General features: G+C 41.9%; 1 long non-coding RNA gene and 1 pseudogene across 20 annotated transcripts; one reads left to right on the top strand and one right to left on the bottom strand.

Annotated features, from left to right (window-relative positions):
* Positions 1-4,874: 4,874 nt before the first annotated feature.
* LOC109750391 (hydroxyphenylpyruvate reductase-like) lies at positions 4,875-7,462 on the bottom strand (annotated as a pseudogene).
* Positions 7,463-10,165: 2,703 nt separating this feature from the next.
* LOC109750393 (uncharacterized) lies at positions 10,166-22,818 on the top strand. Of its 20 annotated transcripts, none has more exons than XR_012182599.1 (16): positions 10,166-10,613; positions 10,892-10,992; positions 11,705-11,808; positions 12,016-13,105; positions 13,458-13,528; positions 13,778-13,928; positions 14,010-14,081; positions 14,360-16,520; positions 16,925-16,996; positions 17,244-17,394; positions 17,476-17,547; positions 17,826-18,739; positions 20,387-20,457; positions 20,725-20,878; positions 20,960-21,031; positions 21,310-22,818. It is a non-coding gene; the product is annotated as an uncharacterized lncRNA (long non-coding RNA). The 20 variants fall into 20 exon arrangements; XR_012182613.1 differs by lacking the exons at positions 10,166-10,613; positions 10,892-10,992 and having other exon boundaries at positions 10,999-11,808; positions 12,016-12,655; positions 12,745-12,810; positions 12,992-13,053; XR_012182608.1 differs by lacking the exons at positions 10,166-10,613; positions 10,892-10,992 and having other exon boundaries at positions 10,999-11,808; positions 12,016-12,655; positions 12,745-12,810; positions 12,992-13,105.
* The last annotated feature ends 137 nt before the right edge of the window (positions 22,819-22,955 follow it).

Below are 22,955 nucleotides of genomic sequence, written 5' to 3'. Positions count from 1 at the left end.
TTCTCGAGGACACATGGGAATTCTCATCTAGCCGCGTTCATTATGTTTAGTTGATCCGCATTCACTACTATGTTAATTTGATATGTGGGTGGACCAGTGCTAGGATGATTGATATGTCTCCAACATATCTATAATTTTTTATTATTCTATGCTATTATAGTATCAATCTTGGATGCTTTATATGCAATTATATATCATTTTCTGGGACAAGAGAGACCCAAGAAGCTTCGGGAGGAGGCCATAAGGCAAACAAGTTGATGGCAAGGCAGTAGGGCACGCCTAGGGGGTGGCCACGTCCTAGTACATTGTGGGCCCCTCTTGGGTCCGACGGACCTAGTTCCACCTCTATAAATTCTCTAAAATCGGGAAACCAACAGGGAGCCACCCAAAATACTTTTTCCGCCACTGCAAGTCCCTGTTCTTCCACGGTCCCATCCGAAGGCCTTTTTCAGCACTCTGTCGGAGGGGGAATCGATCACGGAGGGCCTTACATCAACCTTTCTGCCCTTCCAATGATGTGTGAGTAGTTTACCACAGACCTACGGGTCCATAGCTAGTAGCTAGATGATTTCTTCTCTCTCTCTCTTTGGTCTTCAATACAATGTTCTCCTCGATGTTCTTGGAGTTCTATCCGATGTAGTCTTCTTTACGGTGTGTTTGTTGGGATCAGATGAATTTTGGGTTGATGATCAGATTATTCATGAATATTATTTGAGTCTTCTCTAAACTCTTTTATGCACGATTGTTATAGCTTTGTATTTCTCTTCAATCTTCCGTTTGGTTTGGCCAACTAGATTGATTTATCTTGCAATGGGAGATGTGCTTTGTAATGGGCTCAATATTGCGGTGTTCTATATCCCAGTGACGGAAGGGGACAAGACACGTATTTGTATTGTTGCCATTAAGGGGAAAACGATGGGGTTTATTCATATTGGTTGGATTTACTTTGTCTACATCATGTCATGTTGCTTAAGGCGTTACTCCGTTTTTATTAACTTAATACTCTAGATTCATGCTGGGTAGCGGTTGATGGGTGGAGTAATAGTAGTAGATGCAGGCAGGACTCCGTCTATTGTCTCACACGTGATGCCTATATACATGATCATTGCCTTGAATATCGTCATAACTATGCGTTTTTCTATCAATTGTCCAACAGTAATTTGTTTACCCACTGTATGCTTTTTGTTCGAGAGATAAGCCTCTAGTGCAAACTATGGCCCCGGGGTCTACTTTTATCATATATAAAATCCAAAAATACCTTACTTCAATTTATATACCATTATTTTATTTTGTGTTTAAATCTATCTATCTATCACTACCAAATTTGATCCTTGCAATTAACCGCCGAGGGGTTGACAACCCCCTTGTTTGCGTTGGGTGCAAGTATTTGCCTTTGTGTGTGTAGGTGCTGCTAATTAACGAGGTTTCGCGTGGTTCTCCTACTGGATTGGTAACCTTGGTTCTTAATTGAGGGAAATACTTATCTCTATTGTACTGCAACATCCTCTCCTCTTCGGGGAAATCCCAACGCAACTCACAAGTAGCATTGATGTTCATACTTGAACAAGCAACCCACTTATGATTACCCCCTCTCACAAGCATCCGTAACTACGAAAGAAGAATTAATATAAATCTAACCATAGCATGAAACATATGGATCCAAATTAGCCCTTATGAAATAACTCATAAATTAGGGTTTAAGCTTCTGGCACTCTCGCAACCCATCATCTACTTATTACTCCCCTATGTCTTCCCCTAGGCCCAAACATGGTGAAGAGTCATGTAGTCGACGTTCAGATGACACCACTACAGGAAGAACAACATACACATCATCAAAATATTGAACGAGTACCAACTTCACATAATTACTTATAACAAGACTTCTCCCATGTCCTCAAGAACAAACGGACCTACTCACAAATCATATTCATGTTCAAGATCAGAGGAGTATTGTATATGATTAAGGATCTGAACATATAATCTTCCACCAAATAAACCAACTAGCATCAACTACAACATGCAATCAACACTACTAGCAACCCACAAGTACCAATATGAGGTTTTGAGACAAAGATTGAATACAAGAGATGAACTAGGGTTTGAGAGGAGATGTTGTTGGTGAATATGTTGATGAAGATTAGTCCTCCTACGATGAGAGGATCGTTGGTGATGTCGATGGCTTCGATTTTCCCCACCCGGAGGGGAAGTATCCCTAGCAGAATCGCTCCGCGAGAGAGCAAAACTGCTCCTGCCCAGGTTCCGCCTCAAGACGGCGGCGCTTCATCCCGAATGTCCTCTCTTTATTTTTTTCTAGTGAAAATGACATCATATAGGAGAAGGAGGGCCACGAAGGCCTGCTGGTGGGCCCACAAGCTCACATGGCGTGCCCCAGGGGAGCGCCACCTGAGCTTGTGGCTCACTGGTGGGGCCCTCCTGGTGATTCTTCTTCCTGTATTTTTCTATTAGTTCCAAATAAATCTTCGTAAATTTTCAGGTCATTTGGAGCTTCGGAGAATAGCTATCTCTGCTGTAGCTCGTTTCAGGTCCAGAATTACAGCTGTCAGCAATTTTCCTCTTCATATAAATCTTGCATAATAAGAGAGAAAAGACATTAGAATTACCTCATGAAGTGAAATATTGACCCAAAACTATATAAATAATAGTAGGAAAACATGATGCAAAATGATGTATCAGTTGGACAACTAACTCTTGATGCAGGTTGTGACCAGTCAAGACGTACTTTGAACACATCCCTACTTCATCACGTAGCAAGCACATCATGGCAGTTGTGTTCAGAGCTATGTTTATTAGTAAGATGAGATCCCACAGGTATGTACACTCTTTGTCCCAAAATGTAAGAGGATTTTTGACACCATGATAGTGTAAAATATCCTTTTACATTTTGAGACAGAGGGAATGTATGGTTGTGAGAGTAAGACCACATATACTCATGCCTATTTTCATACCAGTGTTTACGTCCAAAAAAGTTGTGAGAAAGGTCTGATTAAAAAACTAGAATTTAATTCGATAGCAATCACTTGTTTGCCTCTTTGTCATGGTGCACATCCTCTAGTGGGTTTGATACCCAGAGTCACTCCTTGGGGAAAAGGTACGGGAACCTTCTGCTATCCAAACCGGATCTCAAGGGGCATCACTGACGCCGGCCATCTCCTGAAGCCACTGTTCGCCTGTGCCGCCCCACCACGATCCCACTCATGAGATTGGGCTGCCAGTTCTGCTAGATCGGGAGGCTGGAGATGGTGGTGGTGGTTAGTTATGGAGCTGGAGGCTAGAGGAGGAGCATGGGAGAGGGGGAAAAGGAGGACAAGGAGGTTGGAACGGCGACGGCCATGGAGTGGGACGGGTGAGGGGAGCGGCTCGAGTGCATTGGTCTACTATCTGCCTAAGTGTGAAAATGGACATCGATCAACTATCTCCCCAAGTGTGAAATGGATTTAATATTTTCTGATAAAAGGGGCATTCATTCACGTGCCTCCCTAGGTGTGTTGCTATTGGACCTGCATAGCATGGTGCATAAATCAACTCCAGGCCTGGCTTCGCAGGAATGCTCGAATCGTCCATTTTCTCAAAGCAACGCGAGCGATGCAACTTGAGCATAAGTGGTGGCTCCGGTGGTGCGAGCGTGTAGGTGAGGTTTGCACATGTTATATTGCACTCACCCTCTTTGATCTACTTCACACACAATGGTGATTTGACTCGAAATATGGTCTACATGAAAAATATGCAAATATTTCATTCAGACCGTCGGTTTCTAATTTTATGGACTGTAAGTCTTCAATTTCATGCTAATGTTTGGAGGTTTTTTAGATGAATTTCAGCAAAATCTTCACACCAAGTCGACCACTAGCTTCTTTTCGCTGTATCCATGACTTTTGTGTTGGACGTTTTCTAGGCGAGTAGATCTGCATCTCTTACTGGACCACACAAACATGTTCATGTGTCCATGTTATGAAACGATGAAGTTTGAGAAAATCTTCGCACCCGAACGACCGTTTGAAATTTCTGTAGACCAGTAACTTCATCTTGCTGTTTCACACAGCTTTTGTGTTACGTTTTCTATTTCGATGGTCATAGACGAGTAGATATACATTTTCCTACTGATTGTGCAAACGTATCACACTTGGGCATCTGTCTCATAAAAAAATATTCGCGCCCATCCGATTTCATGACCATTGAATGAGCATCCAAGGGCTGCCACTCCTCCTACCTCGAGTCATCCCGTTGGATGAGCATCCGAAGGATGCCATACCTTTTTCTAGCTCGAGCCGGCCTTTCTCTTCTTCCTTCAGCAACCGTTTCTATCTGAGGTAAGTTTACCACTTGGATAAAAGGCGAGATTAATCATCAGTGTGAATGTAATGAAATAGCAGAACGTTCCATCTAGGACTTAGGCTGAGGAACATGCAGGCTACCAAACTATATGCACAACATGCATAGCCAGGCCCAACTCAGCCAAGCTACCGAAAAGCGCAAAAAGCTTGCAAGCTACCAAACCATCCATACTAAATGGCAACATTTACTCAACCAAGAAAATCAGGCATATTACATAGCATGACATTTGCGTCGACAAAACATAAACCACGAAAACCAGATATGAGACGATCCCAAAAGAAATCAAACTTGTCAATAGGTCTCACAAACTGCTTACCGATAAGAAGCTACATATGTCAAAGAGATATTGAAAGGGAAAACATCTTATCGTGCTTCTTCAAAATAAAATGGAAAAGGGGAAGAACCTCGGACTCTCCGTCGATTGATGCATACGACCATATATTATTAATTATTGATAAAGCCAAACAAACGGGCTTTCGAAGAGAGAAATTATTTTTGAGGCCATCCACATAGAACATTCCTTGAGACAACAACTTCAAATGGTACGACCAAACATGATGACATATTAGCACACAAATGCATATAAAACACATTATAATGCTTGTTCGTGCTTGCGATCAGAGATCATCATATCAGATAACAGGACTCAACAGCGGTTTCTTTAGAACATGCGCCTCCAGGTTACCGAGAACCAGGTCAGCCATCGCCTTGCGCGTCTCGTGTGTCCCGCTCCCCATGTGTGGTGCCAGGACAACATTGTCAAGCGTGAAGAGCGACTCAGGCACATCGGGCTCATCCTCAAACACGTCGAGGCCTGCCCCACCAAGGCGCCCCTCAACGAGCGCAGAGACAAGCTCAGGCCTTGTACAATGGGAGGTGCTTAGGAGAGGTGCTTAGAGAAATAAACCAGGATTTTCTTAAGCACCGGTGCTTATTTGTACATGGTAGACGCTTAACTAAGCGTCTCTTCTATAGAAATAGGCACCGGTGCTTCAGAAAAACCCGGTTTATTTTTCTAAGCACCTCCCTAAGCATCTCCCATTGTACAAGGCCTCAGGCTCGTCAACATGAGGGCCGCGCCCGATGTTTATGAGCACGCCCTTGGGTCCGAGTGCCTCCATCACCTCACGGTTGACAATGTGGCGGGTCTGTTCACTCAATGGGCAAGCCACCACGAGGACGTCGCTGTTTGCTGCCAATTCAAGTACAGAAGGGTAATAGGTGTAATTGGGGTAGTCCTTCTTTGTTCTCTGGTAGTAGTTGACTGGGCAATCAAAGGCCTCCACTCGAGTGGCAATAGCAAGCCCTATCCTGCCCAGCCCAATAATGCCCACTGTTTTGCCACTGAACTGCAAATGGATAAACAAAATCCATGAGAAAGTGAAATCACAAATCATGCTATATTTGCGTAAACAAGGAAATCACTTTACACGAAGATAAGAATGAAAGCATCCAAAACGAAATGCTGAGATTGCACACCTTGACCACACAGACAGATGCACATATCCCTGTAAATAGACAGCTCAAAGCATGTGCTTCTAAATTCTTTCGAGACAGATCAACCATTGCAATGCATGTTTCTTCCGTGTCACTTCCTACTGAGGGGCCAAAACAACATTATCTAAACCAAGATGCTCTGGGGCAAAGGGCTTCTCGGTATGAGCAGATACAAACTCAGATCGATCAGCATGTGCTCCATGGCCAATGTCTATGAGCACACCTACTGGTCCTACTCCATCCATGATTGTACAACTAACAATGAAATTGGCCTCTGCATTAAGGGAAAATGCTACAATAAGCGCATAACAGTTGCCTGCCAGGTCAACACCATTTGTGAAGAACTTGTAGTTTGGAAAATGGTTTATGCGATTCTGAATAATAACTGATTGAGCAACCAAATGCCTTAGCTCCTTTTCTTACTGCAAAAAAAATAATGAGAGTGGATTGTTTCTTTTCTTTGAGAAGATCAAATCTGATCCTAGGATTGCATGGAATGGCAAACCAGCATCCTCAACTACTCCATGCTTTTACAAGAGTTTCGTTTGCTGATAACTCATCATTATAATAAGTACCAGATCAATCTTGCTAAGTACTCCCGCTGTAAACTAATATAAGATCTTTTAGATCAAGATCTTATATTAGTTTACAGAGGGAGAACATTCTATCCTTCAGATAGGTGCCCCTGACCATTTTTCACAATGTACAGGTGCTATCCTCTGGTCCCTGCATCAATTCTAACGGGATTCCGCTCATAAGAAAGTCTTTCAATGCACAAACTGTAGGCTTAGCCTAGCCATAAAGGAAATGGAAAGCATGACAAAATGCGTTGCAATTGATTTCCTATTTATGCTACTACGAAGCTATGGTCAGGGAGGAACAAAATCGTGATTTTCATGCTTTTCTGATCATCCATCAGCCTTAGTATTACCACGATTCCAAGTGACACACAGCACAACATCCAAAAAAGAGCCGGCAATTCCCTAGCCTAGTAGTATGAGGTTGATATTGTAGGAGGGAAAATACGAACCACATCGCCATATATGAGCTATCGTATATAAATCAAAATCACCTAGGAGGCAGTGGATTATTGGACTGCAAAAATACTACAAACGGAAGTCAACGCTAGCCAAGCATATAGGAAACCAACTCGCGTGGTGAGTGCGTAGTCTCCCTTGGCCTTCCACAGGCCGGTGCGCACGAAGCGGTCGGCCTGCGGGATCCTCCGTAGCGCGGCGATGGCGAGGCCGACGGCGAGGTCGGCGACGTCGTCCGTGAGGACGTCCCGCGCTCGCGGCACTTGGGGAGGTCGACGTGGTCGATCCCCACGGAGAAGGACGCCACGATCTCGAGCGACGGCAGCGCGTCGATGAGCTCAGCGAGGGTGCCGTAGCCGGGGTAGACAACGACGGCGCGGATGGCGGAGGCGTTGGCGCGGAGGAACTCGGCGCTGCCGTCGGGAGGGGCGTCCCAAAGGCGGATGAGGCGGAAGCGGCGGTCGAGCTCTTGCTCCAGGTAGGCGTTCACGGGGTACAGCAGCAGCACGCCCACGGACTCCATCGCCGTCGCCCGGTCGCCGTCGCGAACGCCGAGAGCAGCAGCGGCGGCAGGCGGGTGGGTGGGTGGGGGCAAAAAATCTAGTAATAGAAACTGGTACGCCTTCCATAAAGGGCAGTGATAGGCTCCGGCAGTCCGGCCGAACAGTTCGGCCGGACTAGCCCCAGCCACCCGATGCGCGGGATTAGAGCCGTTCGATCCCTCCTCTCCCACGTCATCATCTTCTTCCCCCTTCCCTCTGCTTCAGATCCGCCGTGCGCTCACCCCCGGCCGCCGCGCGCTCGCCCCCGGCCGTCGTTGGATGTGTTGCTACAGCCGCGACACTGCAAAAGCCGCCCCCCGCAGCTCTCGCCCTCCATAGCCACGACGCCATCGTTCGCGGTCGCAGCGCTGGTGGTCGACGCTCACCGGGGTCCCTTAGTCGTCGCCGTCACGGTCATCGGCAACATCAGTTGCAGCCCGCCGGCTTGTCGAGTCGAAAACTCGCCACGGTCATCATCGTACATGGTGAAAGCTTCTGCAAGCGCTGGTTGTAGCTTTGCCATAGCCGGTTGCAGCTTTCGTCCTCCGACCATAGCTTCTGTCACCTCCAGTTGAAGGATTCTTGTTTGCCGGTTGGAGCTTTTCCCATCAACAGTTGTACCTTCTCAGGTGCCGATTGCAGCTTCCATGGCGCCCCGCCTCAGTTTCCATGTATCTCTGGTTGGAGCTTTTTTTCTCAGCGGTGGTAGCATTCCCGTGTGCCGGTTGTAGCAATTTGAAGTGCTGGTTGTAGCACGGCGTGACAACATTGTAGCAAAAATTCCCGACGCCGGCTATGGTAATGTCGCAAAATGAGACACTGGTTGTAGCGAAATTCTACACCAGTTGTAGAAAAATTCGCTGGATCATAGTGGCTACAAACTCCGGCGAACTCGGGTTGCAGCTCTAACGAACGTGGTTGTAACTTTTTTGTTGAACGGTTGTAGCATTTGTCGACACACGTTGCCGATTGCAGCTCCGTTGTGCACACGTTATAGCATCTTTGCAAGCCGATTGTAGCTTTGTGGTACGTGGTTGTAGCATTCGCGACACCATCGTCGGCAGGTCTCTCGTGCAGCAACCTAATGGGGTCCGCCGGTGGTGGCCTCGCCGAAGAAGCCGCGGCCCTCGGTGGCAACGCCTGAGGTCGCGGAGGGGGGAGTGGGGGTGGGGATGAAAGGTGGATGGAGGTTGAGTGGTAGAAGGAAGAAGAAGATAAGGGGTCCGCCGGTGGTGGCCTCGCCGGAGAAGCCGCGGCGCTTGGCGGCAGCGCCTGAGGTGGAGGGAGGTTGAGTGGTGGAAGGAAGAAGAAGATAAGGCAAAAGAAAAAAATTGGGAGAAGGACGCGCGAGAGACATTGGATCCATGTGGATCGAGCGCACGTGACGCGACCGGCCGAACGTTTCGGCCGACGCGTTGGCGTAAAACGTTCCCCTTCCATAAACTCTCTTCTGCCCCCTGAATTCATCTGGGGTGAGGCCCAGCAACTAATCTTGGCCCAATTGCGTTGCTCCACATCACCCCGTAACATAAGAGAGCAACTAGTTAACGAGCGCTCCTTCGGGAGCCTCGCAACGATCAACGCCACTTGGCGCGCTCTCAGCCATTCGCCACGTGTCGCGCTCTGGGCGCTCCCTCCGGATTTTATTTTTTTATTTTTCCACACACGTTTTTGGCTTTTTAAACGGTTTTTTTCGACGTTTTGGTTTTTCAACGGTCTTCCTTACCTTTTCAATCAAAAAAAATTTGAAAAAAAAAATTTTGCGCGAAAAAATGCGTTTTCTTTTTTCCCTTTCGCGAGAGTCACGGTCGTGCCTCTCGAAAACGAAAAAAACGCGTTTTCTGTTTTTCTTTTGCTTTCGCGAGAGTCACGGTTTTGCTTTCGCGAGAGCCACGGGTGTGCTTTCGCGAGAGTCACGGCCGTGCCTCTCGGAAACGAAAAAAACGCGTTTTTTGTCTTTTTTTCCTTTCGCGAGAGTCACGGTTTTGCTTCCGCGAGAGGCACGGTTGTGCTTTCGCGAGAGTCACGGCCGTGCCTCTCGGAAAGGGAAAAAATGCGTTTTCCGTTCTTTTTGTCCTTTCGCGAGAGTCACGATTTTGCTTCCGCAAAAAGGCACGGTTGTGCTTTCACGAGAGTCACGGCCGTGCCTCCTCGGAAAAGAAAAAAAATACAGGCTTTCTCTCTTTTTTCCTTCCGCGAGAGTCACGGTTTTGCTTCCGCGAGAGGCACGGTTGTGGTTTCCTGAGAGCCACGGGCGTGCTTCTTTCAGAAAGGGAAAAAACCCGTGCTCCCGGTTCGGTTTTTTCGTCCGGTTTTTTTCATGAAAAAAAAGTTCGTCAAAACCTATCAACATGGGATCTAGTTTTGAAGATCTCGGCGCGAGGAATCCAACTGTGAAAGCGGTTCAAGATTTGGATGCACGGTTTGCGAGATAAAACATTTTGAATAAACGGATCTATGGAAAAAGGGAAAACTACCATGTTGCGACAAGTGGCGCGTTGCATGTGCGCCACTTGTTACAACCAAGGGAGTTGGAGTGATCTTTGCAACGAGTCTCTACTCCTAATGGACGAGTTGGTGAATAGTCTCCGCGGTTTATTTTCGCTGTTTTTTTTCGGTCAATCCTCCCACCTCCCTCGCACCCAAGCACGATGCCCCCTCGCGCGAGAAAAAAAACGGACGACGACCGCACTCGTGAAAAAGAACCGTACGACGACCCCTCACACGAAGAAAAAAACTAACGATCTCTCCCTGCGCCTGGGAACTCGATCTGGATCACGGCGGCGGCGACTCCTCTCTCTCTCTCTCCGCGCACCGACGCATCCCCCGGAGCCCTGCCCACCTCCTCCCTTTTCAGCGCCCACATCGCGACCCCTGTGGCTACTCCACACTTGAAGCATCGTGGAGGTTACGGAAACCCGATGGCGTTGGCTTGCCGGAGATGAAGAAGACAGCCAGGTGATGCGGTACTCGGGAGGTGGAATTGGCAACGGAGGTGGCTCCATATGGATGTCGCGGACCTCCCACTGGATGGAATCGAAGTGGGACGATGTGCTCTTTCCTTTTTTTGTATTTTTGCCGAGTCGCTGGATCTGATTAGAGCTTTTATCAGGGTGTTTCAATTGGTGGGGGAATCGGAAGCATCTCAGACATTTTAAATGCATGACTGCTGATTGCTGAAAATGTTCGTACCCACAGTCACTACAATTTGTTTTATTCTCATTCTTTTCCTTTTCGTTGATGAAGATAAGATCGATGGTCTATCATGCATGCATGTAGGAGCAGATTTCCTAATCTGTTGGGCTAATATTGTTAGTTCAGATTTGGAGACCCATATTTTTTGCTCACAGAGATGTCTAGAACATTATTGTATCTAGCAGATATTAATAATTTTATCTCCAGAGTAAAGCCATATATACAAGATGGCTATGCTAATTAAACATTATTTGATGAATTTATTAGGAAATATGCAGTTATGGATTCATTCTATAGTTGGAATATGAGACTCCATATGTGTGTGTATGTTTATTCTTGCTTGAATCTGGTGCTGAAGGTGTGAACAGGTGAGTCCTGCTTACAAGTTCGTCTAAAGAATTTTCATGTTTTAAAGCCATTGAGACATTTATCACTCCACCTTCTATATCTATTTATCGTCAATTAGTGCAATAGTGGTCGCTGGTGTATTACCCATTCCACACTAGCTTGTTTCCTTTTCGTTTTGGGGGTTATTTGCAGTGGAAACTATTGTTTGTGCTTGCCACTCATTAAATCGTCTTTGAAAATCTAACGAGCGGAAACAGAATAGCTCATTTTATACCATTGGTTGCAGTTTTACATCCACATTGCCAATTTGTATTTTTTTTAAGCACAAGCAATAGTTATGTGCATCAATCGCATATTCTTCTGATAATACTATCTGTAGCACGTGTTAACACAATCTCAATTATCTGCATGGTATATATATCTCTAATCATTGTCTTTTCCAGAATGAAGAGAAGGTATGAGAAAGATAATACTAATATTCCCTATACATTTGACATTTAACTTTTACCAGATTCTTGGATTCCTCAAAATCATGTCTATTAGTGTTTCTTCTATATATATATATGCCTGATCTTTCCTTTTGAAATTGTCATTATGTACATGACTTTTGCTACTGCTGGCCTTGAATTGGCACTGATTTGGGCCACCTTGTTGAATGATTTGTGCACGGATGTGTTTCGTTGGTCTTTTGCGGCATGTGGGGAGCGTAAACTGGAAGAACGTGTGCCGCAGGCATCGCTGTTGCGCTGGACGACGTTGTGCGAGGGCATGGCCATGGACGATGTGCTGTTGGAGAACGACGCAGGACTAAGGTAGTCGATGTGAACGACCACTGGGTATGTAATGGTTTAGTCCTCCTGAATTTGCACTCTGTTTTTTAGTCCTCTGTAGTGTTGTTCAATTTGGGCAGGGCTTACACTCTCTCATAGGATCAGACCAAACAAAGTCTCATAAGCTTTGTCGTTGTTTTGTTCGAAACATAAAAACAGCCATTATCGAGGAAAGAGTCGTTCTCACATAGCGATTTGTTTGCCTCCTTGCAGAATTCCAATTGCTTATGGATTCGTATGATGCAGCCTACATGTTCCCATCACCCAGTAAAATATAGACATCAATTATTGTATCTGGGTTTATATTATGCATCCCCGCTGCCAGTTTCAATTGTTAAGTAGGAACGAAGATTACATTTATAAATGAGATATGTATGTAATTGTGTGCTGCATTCTTGTTGCTTCCAGTAGATGTACTATCTTTTCAGCGTTGACTTTTAAAGCGTTTTTGCTGACAAGAAGCTTATCAGTCATAATGTTCAGCACCTACATTACCTGATGGTCATGTAGTGCTAGGGAAATAGATATTAATGCGGGAAATAGATATACAATATGTTATAAAGGATAAGACAAATAATTATTGGGTGTGAAAGATCCGGATGGAAGCATTTTTTTTGCTAGCATATGAATTATTGAATACAATCTCATATGCAACCCCTCAAAATTAGATTTAATTCATGCTCGTACACCATCACTTAAGTAGGAAAAGAGAAGTATTTCTAAGGTTACTCTATATCTTATTTTTCTTTCACAGCATATATATTATTAGTTATATGTTTGCCTGGGTAAGAAAGAAACAATCAATCCCTCAAAATAAAAGGAAACTAATGATCAAGACCTTAGCTGGCTGACGGTAACTCCATTCATTCTCTTCCAATTATTATTATTTTAGTTATTTTTCTATTCTCATGGGTAGGTTTCTTCTGTGTTGTTTTGCTTTAGTTTCGTAGTTGTCACTCCCATGTATTTCTTCGACGAGGAGGCGTGGACACGAGGCCTAACTATCCGGTATAAATTGGTTTTCCCACTGTAGCTGTGAGATTGGATTGTTGTTCCCTTTTCTGCACATGATTGTTCCACTTGTGATTTATCATATATGAATTGCTACTTGACATCCTTTTGATCCAGCGTGATTTCCTGCTTCTTCTCATCTTGTTGACTACTGGTTGTGTTTGTTCTCTCGCCAAAGGCCGGGACTTTGAGTTGTCTGCCATGGTGGAGCTCGGGATGTTGGCAGATCTGACCGGACTGGTCAGCACTCTGCCCACACCTGCCGAGGTCGCCCTGCTCTGTGCCATGCTCGGTAACTCACGCACGCTGATGGGAATGTTATGCACAAAATGCTGATGAAGTTGTGTACTGATTCAATGAACTGAATTTTAATTAGCTGATGGTGATGATATATTTTTCGTGAACTAAAAAAAGTGTATCCCCATATTGGTGCTTTTAGGAAATGGCGAATTTACGTATCCTTATCAGCCTTATACTAATACATGTATCTGTATCGGTGCATTCTTGGATTTCATGTATAAGCCTCTCAAGAGAAATTTAAATAAGGTTGTTATGTTTCAGCATACTATACATGCTTTCCCGTAGACAATGTTGCAATACTGTCATGTGATAACTGGTACTGATATAAGGACCCTTATCTTCAGTGCCATTTGGAGTAACAGTCTACAATGCCACAACACTTTGTTGGACCTATTTTTGGCGTTTCTTCTGCCAGGTATCTCTATGATTTAAGTAGATAGAAGTTATTAATTACACGTTCATTGTGGTAGACCGATTGTCTCTCTTCTACAATTGGAAATCTGTTATGTTCTGATGAGATGCTATCATATGACTAATATGTAACTGGTGATGTTTTATGTCTCATAGTTAAACTTTGTTTCATATTTCAAATTGGTTATTGAACATTTTTGTTTCCATGACAGTAGATCTATATCGGGATTTATAGCATATGCTCTATGTGCAGCTGATGAGTCTTTTAGGGATGCAAATTGTCTGCCTTCGGAAAATCAGAAGAATGAAAGAATGGGATTTATAGCATATATGCTCTATGTGCAGCTGATGAAGCTTTGAGAGATCAAAATTGGTTGCCTTCGGAAAATAGGAAGGAAAGAACGGTACCAATTGCTTTTAGTGGAAGCTCTTTCCCTTTTTTGTATTTTTGCCGAGTCGCTGGATCTGATTAGAGCTTTTATCAGGGTGTTTCAATTGGTGGGGGAATCGGAAGCATCTCAGACATTTTAAATGCATGACTGCTGATTGCTGAAAATGTTCGTACCCACAGTCACTACAATTTGTTTTATTCTCATTCTTTTCCTTTTCGTTGATGAAGATAAGATCGATGGTCTATCATGCATGCATGTAGGAGCAGATTTCCTAATCTGTTGGGCTAATATTGTTAGTTCAGATTTGGAGACCCATATTTTTTGCTCACAGCGATGTCTAGAACATTATTGTATCTAGCAGATATTAATAATTTTATCTCCAGAGTAAAGCCACATATACAAGATGGCTATGCTAATTAAACATTATTTGATGAATTTATTAGGAAATATGCAGTTATGGATCCATTCTATAGTTGGAATATGAGACTCCATATGTGTGTGTATGTTTATTCTTGCTTGAATCTGGTGCTGAAGGTGTGAACAGGTGAGTCCTGCTTACAAGTTCGTCTAAAGAACTTTCATGTTTTAAAGCCATTGAGACATTTATCCCTCCACCTTCTATATCTATTTATCGTCAATTAGTGCAATAGTGGTCGCTGGTGTATTACCCATTCCACACTAGCTTGTTTCCTTTTCGTTTTGGGGGTTATTTGCAGTGGAAACTATTGTTTGTGCTTGCCACTCTTTAAATCGTCTTTGAAAATCTAACGAGCGGAAGCAGAATAGCTCATTTTATACCATTGGTTGCAGTTTTACATCCACATTGCCAATTTGTATTTTTTTTAAGCACAAGCAATAGTTATGTGCATCAATCGCATATTCTTCTGATAATACTATGTGTAGCACGTGTTAACAAAATGTCAATTATCTGCATGGTATATATATCTCTAATCATTGTCTTTTCCAGAATGAAGAGAAGGTATGAGAAAGATAATACTAATATTCCCTATACATTTGACATTTAACTTTTACCAGATTCTTGGATTCCTCAAAATCATGTGTATTAGTGTTTCTTCTATATATATATATGCATGATCTTTCCTTTTGAAATTCTCATTATGTACATGATTTTTGCTACTGCTGGCCTTGAATTGGCACTGATTTGGGCCACCTTGTTGAATGATTTGTGCACGGATGTGTTTCGTTGGTCTTTTGCGGCCTGTGGGGAGCGTAAACTGGAAGAACGTGTGCAGCAGGCATCGCTGCTGCGCTGGACGACGTTGTGCGAGGTCATGGCCATGGACGATGTGCTGTTGGAGAACGACGCGGGACTAAGGTAGTCGACGTGAACGACCACTAGGTATGTAATGGTTTAGTCCTCCTGAATTTGCACTCTGTTTTTTAGTCCTCTGTAGTGTTGTTCAATTTGGGCAGGGCTTACATTCTCTCATAGGATCAGACCAAACAAGGTCTCATAAGCTTTGCTGTTGTTTTGTTCGAAACATAAAAACAGCCATTATCGAGGAAAGAGTCGTTCTCACATAGCGATTTGTTTGCCTCCTTGCAGAATTCCAATTGCTTATGGATTCGTATGATGCAGCCTACATGTTCCCATCATCCAGTAAAATATAGACATCAATTATTGCATCTGGGTTTATATTATGCATCCCCGCTGCCAGTTTCATTGTTAAGTAGGAACGAAGATTACATTTATAAATGATATATGTCTGTAATTGTGTGCTGCATTCTTGTTGCTTCCAGTAGATGTATTATCTTTTCAGCGTTGACTTTTAAAGCGTTTTTGCTGACAAGAAGCTTATCAGTCGTAATGTTCAGCACCTACATTACATGATGGTCATGTAGTGCTAGGGAAATAGATATTAATGTGGGAAATAGATATACAATATGTTATAAAGGATAAGAAAAATAATTATTGGGTGTGAAAGATCAGGATGGAAGCATTTTTTTTGCTATCATATAAATTATTGAATACAACCTCGTATGCAACTCCTCAAAATTAGATTTAATTCATGCTCGTACACCATCACTTAAGTAGGAAAAGAGAAGTATTTCTAAGGCTACTCTATATCTTATTTTTCTTTCACAACATATATATTATTAGTTATATGTTTTCCTGGGTAGGAAAGTCACAATCAATCCCTCAAAATGAAAGGAAACTAATGATCAAGACCTTAGCTGGCTGACGGTAACTCCATTCATTCTCTTCCAATTATTATTATTTTAGTTATTTTTCTATTCTCATGGGTAGGTTTCTTCTGTGTTGTTTTGCTTTAGTTTCGTAGTTGTCACTCCCATGTATTTCTTCGACGAGGAGGCGTGGACACGAGGCCTAACTATCCGGTATCAATTGGTTTTCCCACTGTAGCTGTGAGATTGGATTGTTGTTCCCTTTTCTGCACATGATTGTTCCACTTGTGATTTATCATATATGAATTGCTACTTGACATCCTTTTGATCCAGCGTGATTTCTTGCTTCCTCTCATCTTGTTGACTACTGGTTGTGTTTGTTCTCTCGCCAAAGGCCGGGACTTTGAGTTGCCTGCCATGGTGGAGCTCGGGATGTTGGCAGATCTGACCGGACTGGTCAGCACTCTGCCCACACCTACCGAGGTCGCCCTGCTCTATGCCATGCTCAGTAACTCACCCTCGCTGATGGGAATGTTATGCACAAAATGCTGATGAAGTTGTGTACTGATTCAATGAACTGAATTTTAATTAGCTGATGGTGATGATATATTTTTTGTGAACTAAAAAAAGCGTATCCCCATATTGGTGCTTTTAGGAAATGGAGAATTTACGTATCCTTATCAGCCTTATACTAATACATGTATCTGTATCGGTGCATTCTTGGATTTCATATATAAGCCGCTCAAGAGAAATTTAAATAAGGTTGTTATGTTTCAGCATACTATACATGCTTTCCCGTAGACAATGCTGCAATATTGTCATGTGATAACTGGTACTGATATAAGGACCCTTATCTTCAGTGCCATTTGGAGTAACAGTCTACAATGCCACAACACTTTGTTGGACCTATTTTTTGGCGTTTCTTCTGCCAGGTATCTCTATGATTTAAGTAGATAGAAGTTATTAATTACACGTTCATTGTGGTAGACCGATTGTCTCTCTTCTACAATTGGAAATCTGTTAAGTTCTGATGAGATGCTATCATATGACTAATATGTAACTGGTGATGTTTTGGGTCTCATAGTTAAACTTTGTTTCATATTTCGAATTGGTTATTGAACATTTTTTTCCATGACAGTAGATCTATATCGGCATTTATAGCATATGCTCTATGTGCAGCTGATGAGTCTTTTAGGGATGCAAATTGTCTGCCTTCGGAAAATCAGAAGAATTAAAGAATGGGATTTATAGCATATATGCTCTATGTGCAGCTGATGAAGCTTTGAGAGATCAAAATTGGTTGCCTTCGGAAAATAAGAAGGAAAGAACGGTACCAATTGCTTTTAGTGGAAGCTCTTTCCCTTTTTTGTATTTTTGCCATGTCGCTGGATCTGATTAGAGCTTTTATCAGGGTGTTTCAATTGGTGGGGGAATCGGAAGCATCTGAGACATTTTAAATGCATGACTGCTGATTGCTGAAAATGTTCGTACCCACAGTCACTAAAATTTGTTTTATTCTCATTCTTTTCCTTTTCGTTGATGAAGATAAGATCGATGGTCTATCATGCATGCATGTAGGAGCAGATTTCCTAATCTGTTGGGCTAATATTGTTAGTTCAGATTTGGAGACCCATATTTTTTGCTCACAGAGATGTCTAGAACATTATTGTATCTAGCAGATATTAATAATTTTATCTCCAGAGTAAAGCCATATATACAAGATGGCTATGCTAATTAAACATTATTTGATGAATTTATTAGGAAATATGCAGTTATGGATTCATTCTATAGTTGGAATATGAGACTCCATATGTGTGTGTATGTTTATTCTTGCTTGAATCTGGTGCTGATGGTGTGAACAGGTGAGTCCTGCTTACAAGTTCGTCTAAAGAATTTTCATGTTTTAAAGCCATTGAGACATTTATCACTCCACCTTCTATATCTATCTATCGTCAATTAGTGCAATAGTGGTCGCTGGTGTATTACCCATTCCACACTAGCTTGTTTCCTTTTCGTTTTGGGGGTTATTTGCAGTGGAAACTATTGTTTGTGATTGCCACTCATTAAATCATCTTTGAAAATCTAACGAGCGGAAGCAGAATAGCTCATTTTATACCATTGGTTGCAGTTTTACATCCACATTGCCAATTTGTATTTTTTTAAGCACAAGCAATAGTTATGTGCATCAATCGCATATTCTTCTGATAATACTATCTGTAGCACGTGTTAACACAATCTCAATTATCTGCATGGTATATATATCTCTAATCACTGTCTTTTCCAGAATGAAGAGAAGGTATGAGAAAGATAATACTAATATTCCCTATACATTTGACATTTAACTTTTACCAGATTCTTGGATTCCTCAAAATCATGTCTATTAGTGTTTCTTTTATATATATATGCCTGATCTTTCCTTTTGAAATTGTCATTATGTACATGATTTTTGCTACTGCTGGCCTTGAATTGGCACTGATTTGGGCCACCTTGTTGAATGATTTGTGCACGGATGTGTTTCGTTGGTCTTTTGCGGCATGTGGGGAGCGTAAACTGGAAGAACGTGTGCCGCGGGCATCGCTGTTGCGCTGGACGACCTTGTGTGAGGGCATGGCCATGGACGATGTGCTGTTGGAGAACGACGCAGGACTAAGGTAGTCGATGTGAACGGCCACCGGGTATGTAATGGTTTAGTCCTCCTGAATTTGCACTCTGTTTTTTAGTCCTCTGTAGTGTTGTTCAATTTGGGCAGGGCTTACACTCTCTCATAGGATCAGACCAAACAAAGTCTCATAAGCTTTGTCGTTGTTTTGTTCGAAACATAAAAACAGCCATTATCGAGGAAAGAGTCGTTCTCACATAGCGATTTGTTTGCCTCCTTGCAAAATTCCAATTGCTTATGGATTCGTATGATGCAGCCTACATGTTCCCATCACCCAGTAAAATATAGACATCAATTATTGCATCTGGGTTTATATTATGCATCCCCGCTGCCAGTTTCATTGTTAAGTAGGAACGAAGATTACATTTATAAATGATATATGTATGTAATTGTGTGCTGCATTCTTGTTGCTTCCAGTAGATGTACTATCTTTTCAGCGTTGACTTTTAAAGCGTTTTTGCTGACAAGAAGCTTATCAGTCGTAATGTTCAGCACCTACATTACCTGATGGTCATGTAGTGCTAGGGAAATAGATATTAATGTGGGAAATAGATATACAATATGTTATAAAGGATAAGACAAATAATTATTGGGTGTGAAAGATCCGGATGGAAGCATTTTTTTGCTATCATATGAATTATTCAATACAATCTCGTATGCAACCCCTCAAAATTAGATTTAATTCATGCTCGTACACCATCACTTAAGTAGGAAAAGAGAAGTATTTCTAAGGCTACTCTATATCTTATTTTTCTTTCACAGCATATATATTATTAGTTATATGTTTGCCTGGGTAGGAAAGAAACAATCAATCCCTCAAAATAAAAGGAAACTAATGATCACGACCTTAGCTGGCTGACGGTAACTCCATTCATTCTCTTCCAATTATTATTATTTTAGTTATTTTTCTATTCTCATGGGTACGTTTCTTCTGTGTTGTTTTGCTTTAGTTTCGTAGTTGTCACTCCCATGTATTTCTTCGACGAGGAGGCCTGGACACGAGGCCTAACTATCCGGTATAAATTGGTTTTCGCACTGTAGCTGTGAGATTGGATTGTTGTTCCCTTTTCTGCACATGATTGTTCCACTTGTGATTTATCATATATGAATTGCTACTTGACATCCTTTTGATCCAGCATGATTTCTTGCTTCTTCTCATCTTGTTGACTACTGGTTGTGTTTGTTCTCTCGCCAAAGGCCGAGACTTTGAGTTGCCTGCCATGGTGGAGCTCGGGATGTTGGCAGATCTGACCGGACTGGTCAGCACTCTGCCCACACCTGCCGAGGTCGCCCTGCTCTATGCCATGCTCGGTAACTCACCCTCGCTGATGGGAATGTTATGCACAAAATGCTGATGAAGTTGTGTACTGATTCAATGAACTGAATTTTAATTAGCTCATGGTGATGATATATTTTTTGTGAACTAAAAAAAGTGTATCCCCATATTGGTGCTTTTAGGAAATGGCGAATTTACGTATCCTTATCAGCCTTATACTAGTACATGTATCTGTATCGGTGCATTCTTGGATTTCATGTATAAGCCGCTCAAGAGAAATTTAAATAAGGTTGTTATGTTTCAGCATACTATACATGCTTTCCCGTAGACAATGCTGCAATACTGTCATGTGATAACTGGTACTGATATAAGGACCCTTATCTTCAGTGCCATTTGGAGTAACAATCTACAATGCCACAACACTTTGTTGGACCTATTTTTGGCGTTTCTTCTGCCAGGTATCTCTATGATTTAAGTAGATAGAATGATTTAAGTAGATAGAAGTTATTATTTACACGTTCATTGTGGTAGACCGATTGTCTCTCTTCTACAATTGGAAATCTGTTATGTTCTGATGAGATGCTATCATATGACTAATATGTAACTGGTGATGTTTTATGTCTCATAGTTAAACTTTGTTTCATATTTCGAATTGGTTATTGAACATTTTTGTTTCCATGACAGTAGATCTATATCGGGATTTATAGCATATGCTCTATGTGCAGCTGATGAGTCTTTTAGGGATGCAAATTGTCTGCCTTCGGAAAATCAGAAGAATGAAAGAATGGGATTTATAGCATATATGCTCTATGTGCAGCTGATGAAGCTTTGAGAGATCAAAATTGGTTGCCTTCGGAAAATAAGAAGAAGGAAAGAACGGTACCAATTGCTTTTAGTGGAAGCTCTTTTCCTTTTTTGTATTTTTGTCGAGTCGCTGGATCTGATTAGAGCTTTTATCAGGGTGTTTCAATTGGTGGGGGAATCGGAAGCATCTCAGACATTTTAAATGCATGACTGCTGATTGCTGAAAATGTTCGTACCCACAGTCACTACAATTTGTTTTATTCTCATTCTTTTCCTTTTCGTTGATGAAGATAAGATCGATGGTCTATCATGCATGCATGTAGGAGCAGATTTCCTAATCTGTTGGGCTAATATTGGTAGTTCAGATTTGGAGACCCATATTTTTTGCTCACAGCGATGTCTAGAACATTATTGTATCTAGCAGATATTAATAATTTTATCTCCAGAGTAAAGCCATATATACAAGATGGCTATGCTAATTAAACATTATTTGATGATTTTATTAGGAAATATGCAGTTATGGATCCATTCTATAGTTGGAATATGAGACTCCATATGTGTGTGTATGTTTATTCTTGCTTGAATCTGGTGCTGAAGGTGTGAACAGGTGAGTCCTGCTTACAAGTTCGTCTAAAGAATTTTCATGTTTTAAAGCCATTGAGACATTTATCCCTCCACCTTCTATATCTATTTATCGTCAATTAGTGCAATAGTGGTCGCTGGTGTATTACCCATTCCACACTAGCTTGTTTCCTTTTTGTTTTGGGGGTTATTTGCAGTGGAAACTATTGTTTGTGCTTGCCACTCATTAAATCATCTTTGAAAATCTAACGAGCGGAAGCAGAATAGCTCATTTTATACCATTGGTTGCAGTTTTGCATCCACATTGCCAATTTGTATTTTTTTAAGCACAAGCAATAGTTATGTGCATCAATTGCATATTCTTCTGATAATACTAAATTCAATATGCGGATCAATCTTTATATATGTATAAGATACCAATTGGTGATCCTTTGTACATAGAATAATCAGGGTCCGATCCACTTGGATGTACCTCAATTTGCTGTTATATGATTTACTGTTTTAGGTTGTAGTGGTAGCATAAAAAGTCATAATAGGGAATAATAAGTAACAGTTGACTCAGATAGTGTTTGAGTATGTTTCTCCTAAAGCTAATTGATTTTATTAAGCATTCATAAGTTCTTAGAAATTCAGATAGCCATTTTCTCTAGGTTGCAATATGTGTGGATCAGTTGATGCTCAATATTTTCTGGATATTACATGAACTCTGAAATACATTTTTTTTCTCTCTTAGGTTTTAACCTTTGGGTGGGGGTATTTTTTGTAACATGGAATAGTGATGAAAATCATTTCTAGAATTTATAATGAGCAGTTATGTTCTAACTTTCTCTGGCTGTAGAATTACTGGAGATGGGTTAGTAGTTTTACCCTTTCAATTAGCATGAATTTATATAGAAGGTTGGTTTTGAACTAAATTGATGCCCTCTTGTTCACTGATTATCTATGAACTGAAATGATGTCCGGCTATAGTACATTGGTCTTTCATATGTTGGTTGTGCATACATGGCCTTAGCTTATCCTTCTCTACTTTCATTTCACTAAAAATGGAAATATCGCCTGAAACTTTTATGCATGTGCTACTGCTACTACATGACCGACTTGACCAAGCCCACTCTTCCAAGACTATCAATTTACCGCAACCTCCAAGTTACGGCGACGCATGGGCGGGGCAGCCACCCCCTAGATCCCGTTAGCACAATGTCATAAAAATATATTTATACTGATTGTTGCGCAAAGTAGAAGGCTATTGTTTGTAGTTATTAGTTTATTTCCTCTATATAGAATGACACGGTTTATTGTGTGTCCAAGAGGAAGGAAAAATAGATTTATAGGTGTTATGTGACTTACCTTTTAAAAGGAATAACTTCATGCTATTGAGTCTTCACTATTTGCTTCACAGAATTATGGCTATAATAAGAAAGTCCATCATGGAGTATATATAACATCGTTTTCTATTATTCTGCAACTCTATCTACCCCCAATAAGAAGTCCATCTATTTTAGATGGGGAGTTGATGAAATTTGTTCCCTAAAATGTATGCGGTAATTTGGGTTGTACCCAAATAGCTCCT

The sequence above is a fragment of the Aegilops tauschii genome, chromosome 4 (genome assembly GCF_002575655.3).
Source record: "Aegilops tauschii subsp. strangulata cultivar AL8/78 chromosome 4, Aet v6.0, whole genome shotgun sequence".
Lineage (NCBI taxonomy): Eukaryota > Viridiplantae > Streptophyta > Magnoliopsida > Poales > Poaceae > Aegilops > Aegilops tauschii.
Note: the sequence above shows the minus strand (reverse complement) of the source record. Positions and strands in the feature narration are given on the sequence as shown.